The sequence below is a fragment of the Micropterus salmoides genome, unplaced genomic scaffold, assembly GCF_014851395.1.
Source record: "Micropterus salmoides isolate LMB-PRFRI ecotype aquatic unplaced genomic scaffold, ASM1485139v1 Ms_hic_scaffold_3, whole genome shotgun sequence".
Lineage (NCBI taxonomy): Eukaryota > Metazoa > Chordata > Actinopteri > Centrarchiformes > Centrarchidae > Micropterus > Micropterus salmoides.
In genome coordinates this window covers 11,523,734-11,534,169 of record NW_024042261.1, presented here as the reverse complement: position 1 = coordinate 11,534,169, position 10,436 = coordinate 11,523,734, and positions in this window count along the sequence as shown.

Here is a 10,436-nt window from a genome sequence, read left to right as displayed (position 1 = left end):
TTACAAGAACCAATAAAATAATGACTGTTCTCCATCCTTTCCCGTATTTAATATGTATTTCGAAACTAATTTTAAATTGTCCATGCTGGGATTGTTGTAATGCAAGTTATACTATTGCAATAGCAATATGAATTTGATCTATTGTTCAGCTTCAATTGTACAGGCTGTCTCTAAATATCAATTTTTTGAACTTGAGTTTTGCGTATCTTGTATTATTTGACAAGACAAAAGAAAATCAAATTTTTTATGTGCACTGTAAGAACACTCCATGGTACAGATTTGAACGTGAAGATTGATTTCAAAAAAGTATCACACTTTTCTATCATAACAATAACAGTACAATGACTGCAAAGATTACCAAGGGCTAGCTGATAGCTGATGACTCTTCACTTCTAACCCAGTAGACTGTTTTTCAGAGTTAGTAGTTTTGGTGAGAGGGTTTTGTTTCCCAGTCCGAGCATTACTGTTTGAATGAATTTGAGTGTGTTTGCCATGCATTTGGGGTAATTCAAGAGAACATCCATCTGTGACGGATACTAGGGCTTCATCTCTCGCAGTCTCCTGCAAAGAAACACACGTTCTTTCAAATAGCAAGTTATGTTTGGTACCCATTGGACTTGCTCTTCTTGTGGTGTTAAAGTATATGCAAGAGAATAAAGCTCTAAATAGTAGAACTGTGACAAAACGCTTAGCTCACAAGATGAGAGAAGATTTTAGATTTTAACTCTATTTTTAATTTTCCACATTCTGGTAAAGTTTTCTAGAGCAATTTATGGTGGAAATGTTTGTTTAAAGGGAATTACAAAATACAAGTGGCAGGTTCAAAACATAAAACTAACAGAATATATAGTCAGACATTTTATGAGGAGACACAGCACTTTAAGAATTCTTAATACAACTCTATAGTGAAAGCCCGGAACACCAAAGACAGTGGTTATCCTGCTAGAAAGCCTATAGTCTGTTTTTAACAGCCGATGCTAGAAACATAACTCAGCCACTCGTGTGGTTCCACTGTTGTAAGGGTCTACTATGCAGGCGCCAGTAATACCACACATGCGTTGTATAAGTTTAATCGGTGTGAAAAAACACTTCACTTTGGGACAAAGTCATCAAACTTTTTCAGCGATCTTTCACAGCACTTTAATGCCGTATTCAGACCAACCGCAAATTTTCTTCTCGCGATGCTTTCCTCGCGTGAGTACATTCGCTGCAAGTGTTAAACTGCAGTGAAATAACTACAACATGATGCAGATTTGTTAAACATATGAATTCATGCTTTGTCAGGTCTGTCAGCAAGACAGCAGGACAAAAACTTCTAAAATGTTTTCTGAATGGAGTTTGGATCAATCAGGGCTATGCTAACTTGGTCACAGTAAAGTACAATGATAGCTGGAATAAAGTTACAGACACATGTTTTCTGAACTCACCAGGTAGTCCAACCTCCTCGCTTTCTTTTCTCCCAGCAATGTCCAGTTTTGTCTGGTTTTTATTTAAATATGAAGTCATACTCCGACAGAGCTAACGACGCTAACAACAACACTGGAACTGGATGTGCACGGAAGCTAGCTGCTGAGAAGCTCCAGTGAAGATAAATCAACGTTGAAATCCTAAAAACTAAAGTAAAAAGCTAATTTAATTAAAGCAGTTTACTCCAAGCTACTCCCACGAGTAAACGTAGTAGTTGTCAGAGCAGAATCCGACCGACTACGGGGGTTTATTTGTCCAATAGTTGCAGCGCTGCTCCCTGCTCCTCCGCCAGCAGATTTTCAATCCCCCCGCTCTGCCTGGCCCTCTCCACGCTCTGATGTCTCGGCGACGTACGGACAATCTCAACACTGATAGGCTATCGCGACTCAGCGTCATGCGACTTCTTCGCAAATCAGACAAGCTTAACCTTTCATAGGAGAATTTTATAAAGCATTTTCATCAAAACGTGGCCCCTTCTTACTCGCTGTATTCCAAGAATCTCTCCAGAAAGGTGAGCTTCCTGCTACATTAAAACAAGGATTAATCACATTAATTCCAAAACCAAAAAAAGATAGATTGCACATAGAAAATGGAGACCTATAAGTCTCTTAAATAATGACTGTAAATTATTTGCTTTAATCTTTGCCAATAGATTAAAACCAGGGTTAAATCAAATAATTGACGAAGAGCAATCTGGATTTATGCAAAAGAGGCACATTAGCAATAACATTCGTTTAATACTGGACATGACAGATTATAAGGACCTAATATTGGATGAAAGTTTTATTTTGTTTATTGACTTCTGCAAGGCTTTTGATACCGTTGAAGATGATTTTCTTCTTAAAGCCATCTCTGTTTTTGGTTTCGGAAAATATTTTCTCAATGCTATTCAGACACTGTATAATGGTTGTTCAAGCTCTGTAAAGCTAATGTATGGTACATCAGAAAGATTTAATATTTACCGTGGTATTAGACAAGGTTGTCCAATATCTCCCTTTTTGTTCCTGTTGGTCACCCAGATAATGTCTACTCATGTCAAAAAATCTGATTTCTTAGGTATAAGGGCGGTAGAAAAAGATTTTAAAATCTGTCAATTAGCGGATGATACTGCAATTTTTTGGAAAAACCACAACCAAGTCACTAAAGCAGTGTTCTGTATTAATGAGTTTACCAAAGTCTAGGGTTTAAAAGTGAATCTAGAGAAATATGTTTTGTTTCCAATTAAAAACTGCAATCTGTCAGATTGTTATGGAATCCCAGTTAAGGAAAAGGTAACCTATTTGGGCATTAATATCTGTAAAAGTGTAGAGCAACAATATAAAACCAATTTTGACCCCATTATTGAAAAAAACAAATTAAAACTGAACTCATGGTTAATGAGAGATTTTTCAATATACGGTAGGGTCCTTTTATCCAAAGCAGAGAGGATATCTAGGTCTGTTTATGTGGCTTTATCACACAGCGTCCCAACCAATGTTATTAAGGAGCTAGATAAAATACTTTATGATTATATCTGGAGATAAAAGCCCCATTATCTAAGAAAATTAGATATTAGAGGTAGTTTAAAACAAGGCGGTCTGGAGGTTCTGGACTTCAGTATATTGAATAATACCTTTAAAGTAAAATGGATTATAGAATTTCTGAAAATCCCAACAGTATCTGGAATGCTTTTCCTGCATACTTGTTTAAATCTACTGGTGGCAAAGATTTCCTTTTAAAGTGTAACTTTTCTGTTGACAAAATACTGTTTAGATTGGCTAACTAAGCAGGCCCTTTTAGCCTGGACACTAGTATACAATCATAATTTCTGTCCTCATAGATACTTTATTTGGAATAATAAAGATATCTTGTACAAAAATAAGTCACTGTTTTATCGCTCATGGTTTGACAATGGAATTTTGCTAGTTGGACAGCTATTAAAAATGGTTTGTTATTGTCATATTCAGAATTCCTTCAAAAATTCAAGATTCCAATCACACCCAAAGAATATGCCATTGTCTTCGATGCTATTCCTGCAGGTCCTCTTCAGTTTTTGAGAAATGTTTATTTCACAGACAAAACCATTGTTTCTAATACTTTTTTAATAGAAGTAATTAATATTGAGAAAAAGTCATGCAGTAACAAACATAATAAGAAATGTTTTGGACTCTACCAAAGTTCTTTTGGTCGTCTATTGTGAGTGATTTACAGTGGGAAAAGGCATGTACTATTCTTAACAAATATTGTATTAATAATAAGGTAAAAGAAGTGAACTTTAAGATTTTGCATCGTATTTACCCCGCCAAAGAAGTGTTGCAAAGATTAAAACTTAACATTGATTATAACTGTGATTTTTGCAATTTAGAAAGAGAAACTATATTTCATCTTTTTTACCACTGTGAACATACAAGTGCATTTTGGAAAGATTTGGAACATTTTATTAACAGAAAAACCGGTAAGAGTATTCTGGTTAATGTATTTGATGTCATGTTATAGTTTGTACTACATGGTCCAGACAATATTAACTATATTGTGCAACTCCTCATCATACTTGGAAAATTCCATAAGTCTAAATGGACTGAATCCAAACCCTGCTTCAATCGATTTACAGTTGAACTGAAACACTACTGCACCTCAATAGAACTCTTGAAAAATTAGAAAGCAATAAAATGTGTTAATATTATAGAAGAACTGAACTTAATTTGAGTTTCTGGCAATATAAAATGTAACTGAAGGTCTGTGTAATTTGCATTTCTGTTACTGTATTGAAGCATGGATCAATAACAAAAGAAAAAAGCTTTACCTTTCCCGCACTATTCAGGACAAAAATAGTTGCTTACCTGTCTCTCCATGAAACATGCTGGCCATCGTTAAACCATGTTCTGTACAGCAGGCTCCTCTTTGACTATCTCTGGTCTGCATAGTGGGCATGTTTGGTCCATCATTTGTAAGATGAGAGTGCCTTTGGCCACTGCCCTTATTATTTCTTTCAGAAAATAACACAAATAAAACACCACACATTACATTGTAACACATATCTTTAACAACACTTAGCCTACACTGAAACAGAGTTTAGCTTTTAGAATCAAATATTTATGAAAAAAAGAAGACTCAGCCTAATGTTACTGTGGACAGTCGCCACACCAAACGTTAAGAGTCTTTCCCATAATCCATAACATCAGAGAGATTCAATTTAAAAGCATTAAATTAAAGCTGCAAGCAGTGTTGGGCGGGCTCTCGCACTTGAAGTGCGTCAACGTGTGAGGCAGCCGCGTTGCAGATTCTGGAGCTCTGCTGGTGCAGCTGTGAATTTACTACCTGTGGTCCCTTTGTGGCGCTCTAGAGCACTTGGTGATACGACTATAAATAAATATTGCCGTTAGTTTTCGGGATGTGCAGTGTGGGTGCGGGGCAGGGCTGTGCTCTGGTTTGTGCCTGGGTTTGTGCCTGGAGTTCTCGGCCCTTGACGGGTGGGTGGGTTGGTGGTGGCATGCAGCTGAGCTAATTGATTTTGCCTCGTTGCTGGTTTGGCTGGTGTTGCACAGCGGCCGGGGGGCGTGCTGGGCATGGGGGATGTCGGCTGGCGGCCTTAGTTTTTTCCGGCGGTTGGGGGGACGACGGACTTTTATTGGCGGGTGCACGGTGACCTGTGCGGGCTGGGACTTGCTGCTGGTGTTTCGCTCCGCTGGCTTTCGCTGTCGTGTTCTTCCGCTCGATCTCTCTTGTTTGCCCGACCTCACGGGATTCGCAGGGGGCTGCTGGGCATCGGGTGTCGCCGTGCTCGCGCAGTGTGCGCGTTGGGCTCATCACTTGTGCATTGGTGTTGATGATTGCGTGGCATTTGGGCATTTTGGTTGTTCGCTGCGCAGCGGTGGAGTGCTGGGTGGGGGGGGAGCACTGGTCTATGTTGTGTTCGCGCCGCAGTCGGTCCGGGCGCTGCTCTTCCGCGGGTTACGCTTTTTGTGTTCCGTCGGCATTACGTTGTCAACTGGCATTTGGGTCTGGGTCTTCTGCGTTTGCATCGCGGTGCATCTGGGAGTCTGTTTTTTTTTTGATTGATTTATTCTTTTTCTTTCTCCCATCCCTATTGGCTACTGGGGTTCTTGCCTGCCTGTTGCTGGGGTAGGTGTGGCACAGTCATGGCGTCTCACTCTCACTAACAACTACATTCTTTAACAGACTTATGCGCACACACATGTACACACACACATACAGACACATTCACCCACACAATCAGTCTCACACATAGACACAAACAAATTTAGGTTGTCCCTGGTAGAATTATTCCTGATGCTTTTCTTTCAGTTAATTATTTAAATTAATTATTATTCCAGCTCTTGTGGCTGTGTTGTGTTGCTTATTTAGTGTGTGTGACTGTTTCTTGTTTTCATTTTTCTCTTAGTTGTCTTAATATGTCAGCTGTTCATTGCTGCTGTTCGGCTGGTTGTCTTTTACTATTATTATTATTTTTATTGTTTGTTTTTGTTTGTTTGTTGTGTTTTTCTCCTCCCCAAGCCCCCCTCTCTGTTCTATTGCAGGTTTCATTGCTTTCTGCAATTGGTGTTTCCCACTGCTTTTCCCTGTTGTCCCCACCTTCTATCCCCCTTCTCTTACAGGTGTTGTCCTTTCTCTGTGCTGTCTGTTTGTGCCCCCCCATCCCCGTGTCTGCCCCCCTGTCCGGCCCGGTGACAAATCAATACATAATTAAATAAATAATAAAACAGACAAAGGAGTATTTTAATACTCTCTTGTTAAAGTAAAATCTGTCTGGCACAATATGGTATCCAGGTCATTATACTCTATACCTGGCTGCTGGGCAGGACAGGTTTAAAAAAATAAAATAAAAAAATAAAACAAATTAATATTGCCGTGTAGATGTGTTTGGGGCAGAACAGTTATCAAGCATGTAAAGTTTTGTGCAGATTTGAAAATGCACACTTAAGTTACAACAACTTCCTGTGTCATGATGAAGAGTTCAACTTTGCCGCCACGCCACCGCCACACCGTTAACTGCAAACTCACAAGTTTTGCAACATGGCTTCATCAATGTCTTAAGGGTTTTCTGGGACAGTTTTGAAGTTGATCCGACCTGCAAGGAGTAGTCCATTACAGCGTAAAACATGTCATTTCCTGTTGCCAGCAGGTGGTGCTGTGACTTTGAGTGAATATTGGCATGTGGAGGAACAGGGCGGAACTTTTACAGTACATTCCATTTGGTACAGATGTGAGCATGTAGACTGAAGTCACAACAACTTCCTGTTTTATGACGAATCATTGATTTTGGACGCCACGCCACGGCTGTTCCAAGAAAACTCACCGTTTGTACAACTTTAAATTATCAATGGCTTAAGACCGCACAGCACCAATTTGAAGGCGGTAGGACTTAATCCCTTGGAGGAGTTTGTTAAAGTACGGAGCGTGTAAATCATCCAAAAATGTAAAATTAAAAATGGCACGTACAAGTTATAACAACTTCCTGTTTCATGGCGAATCAACAATTTTTGACGGCACGCCATGGGCAAACTGGTTGACTGGTAATAACCGTGTACAACTTTTAGTCATCAATGGGTTTGGACTGCACAGCGAAAATTTGAAGTCGATTGGATTAATTCCCTAGGAGGAGTTTGTTAAAGTACAAAGAGTGTAAATCGCCAAAATGGCGATTTCTGTGGGACTTAGGCAATGGCTCCAAGAGGCTGTTTTGTGGCGAATCATAGATTTTTGACGCCCCGCCATGCCACGGGCACACCGTTCCACGAAAAACTCACCGTTTGCACTTTTAATCGTGAATGGGTTTAGACAGTGAAAATTTGAAATCAGTCGGAATAACTCGAGTTAGCACCCTCTAAATGGTATAAAATGGGTTAAAATTGCACTTTCAATTCAAAATGGCAGACTTCCTTTTGTGTAAGGGTATGGGTCCTTGAGGCTTTATTGTGTGTCTTGATATGATAGATGTCCCCCAAAAATTTCATGCATGTAGGTTGAACATTCTGAAAATTTATCCAATTTTGTAGGTGGCACTCCCAAGCACTTTTGTCTAGTAGATGAGGACTGATCTGTGCATGTCCAAATGCTTAAAAAAAGTTGAAAAAATGTGCCATGTCCAATAATTCATTTTTCTAAATTAATAGCTCAACCACATCCAGTTTGTCAGATTTTTGACCCCAAATTACAAGTAAATAATTTAAAACAAGTGTTCATAACAGGTTGATAAAAACTGAGTTAGGTTAGCATGTTTTATTAAATCCCATGTTAGTATTTCCAGTTTAGTACCACCAGCCGGCTGTGATCGTTCTTTCTGGCTGGATGAATTTTAGGCATGCATGCACAACAGCTGAGGGCTCTCTGCAGCGCCACACAACTTTCTAAATTCGTCAATCTCATGGAGAAAAGAAAGGTCAGGTCAAAACCCTGTAGAGAGACTTCCGCAGCTGTTGTGGGAAGCTTAATTAATTAATTGTAGCAAAATGGCTATGGGCTATATAGGGTGATAATAATAACAATAATAATAATGACAAACAATGCCTTATATTTTCACATTCAGCCCCAGCTATGACAGGCTATAGTTCGCACACTCCTTTCACCAATTATAAAAATAAGTTAATTAAAACGATAATAGCGCCAGGTGCCATTTTGTTTTATAAATACAGCGCACCCCTTTCCTTTACAGTCGAGGCTCTCATCCCTCCCTAAAAGTTCAAACTCACTCTCAGCAACTGTCATGTTTAATTCAGCTCGAGCCAACATGACTGGGGGTTATAACTGCTATAACTTCATTAACATAATAACTTAACCTATTGCATTTTACACGATGGGCTAAATGTTTAGTCAATGGATGAATGGATATTATTCATTTTAAACCAGCTGTGTTCACTGTTGCTTTACCTGATCGGTACTTGTAAAATATCCGCTGTGTCTGCGTCTTCTAACGTCAAATCGATTTATAGTTTACTCACCGCTGGTTTATCACAGCATCTCCCAACAAAACACCTCAGTTGATAACGTTCTGTAACGTAACTTCTTCTACTCCAGTAGTTCACCTTTCATCTGCACTCCTCTCCGTGTATACACACACACACACACACACACACACACACACACACACACACACACACACACACACCTCACTCAGTGGCCCATCTGTTACCCAAAGCTGTCAACTTGGGGGAAACACTGCCCTGCTGTCATCCTCTTGCACTCTATATGCTGCTTAAATGTTGGATTACTATTTCTTATTTCATGGGCTATTTGGTATTTTGGAGTAATGCATAGTCTATAATAGTTTTTAAAACAAATGTTTCCTAAGTCAATTAGTAATCCTGTTAAATAGCCTACTTGTGATATCAATACTGACCAAAGTAATTAGCAGCCCTAAATGAACATTTAAATTAATTCATGAAATTATAGAACATTTGTTGTGTGAAACTGCACCTCTACCTTCTTCCTGTACTGGCTAGTGATTCATTCCAAAAAAAAAAGGAAAAAATTATATATATATATATATATATATATATTATTTTTTTGTTTGTTTGTTTTTCCTTGAAAAACCACTGATGGCAGAGGCATCAGTGTGTGAATGCATTGATTATAAAAGGTCAAAGCACTTTACATAGTTGGAAAGACTAGACAGGTGCCATAAGTACAGACCATTTCCCAAGTGTCCCTGAAATTTCGATTGTGACTAGCTGAGGGTCAGAATCCAGCTGTTAAAGAAAATTATATTGTTGATTTGGAATAAAGATTCATCTGAATGAACAGAATCTGAGTAATAAAATATTATTAATAAAATAATACTTATTGTGCTGCATTTAACCTCCTGCATTCAAGTAACTGAACTTTAATATTATCAGATGATCAGCATAACATGTTGCCATCAGTTAAAAAGCCTTCAATTCATCAAAGACAAGTGGAATTTGCTGGATTGGTTATCTTTCATTTCATTTGTGTTCTGTATCATTTCATTTGAATATTTTAAATCACCTAACCAATGATCTTTTTAAAGATTATAAATTTGTGAGTACCAGCAATATGATGGGTTGTCATACAGCGTGTTCTCATGTAGCTGTGCACGAACTTAGCCCGATCATCAGGAAACCATACCTGTTAAGACTTGCAGTCATGTAGACTACTGTACTCTACAACAGGAAGAGCAGATTTTTCAAAGGAATTTAGTTGTGTATCTTCTTGTTTTGAGTTGTACAAGTTTTCCTGTTTATAATTTCTTTCAAAATTGTAATCCATCAAATAACCAGATAGATGTGCAAAGGCTTGTGAGGTTTTGTGGAGGTAACTGGGGAGGTATTGTTCAATGTATAGAAATGTATAAAATTCTTCTGTTGGAGGAAAACGGTCTACCCGCAACATTGAGTTTATGACTTAAGTTCATTCTCTTAAGTCAGATGGAAGTAATATGTATAAGTAATATAGTTTAGCCAGATCAGAATGTACATGGTACCACAAATATGTTCAGTCAGATTCTATCTCTGTTTCAACCTGCTGTTTGCAGCCCCGGGGAATGAAAACAAGCACTGAGTGTTTCCCTCAATCTCACATTTTGTTGTTCTGACTAAAGTCCCTCCCACATATTGTCCTTATCTTTTTCTCTGAAAAACATCCCCCTGCTCTTGCTCTCATTTAAATCCACTCTTCTCTCCTGTCAAGCTGTTTTCCTGGTGGATTGCCTGTTTGGGATACTGCTGTGCCAGAGTGTAATACAAGCAGAAAACAACTTTCAGGTAAACATGTAACTTGTTTTTTTTTTTGTTGGTTTTGTTTGTGATGAAAATCAGCAGACTTTTTGTAATGCATATGTAGCACACAGGAAGGATTATTGGTAGGGCCGTGATCTGATTGGTTGGTTAAGTCGGTTGGTTCGGCTGCTGGAGCAAAAGTGAGGTGTTTAAAATGAGACTCAGAGACCAAGGATTAGATGTAAGATGATGCCGGCTTCTTATATTGAAGATATGTATAAAAATATTGGTTGGTAC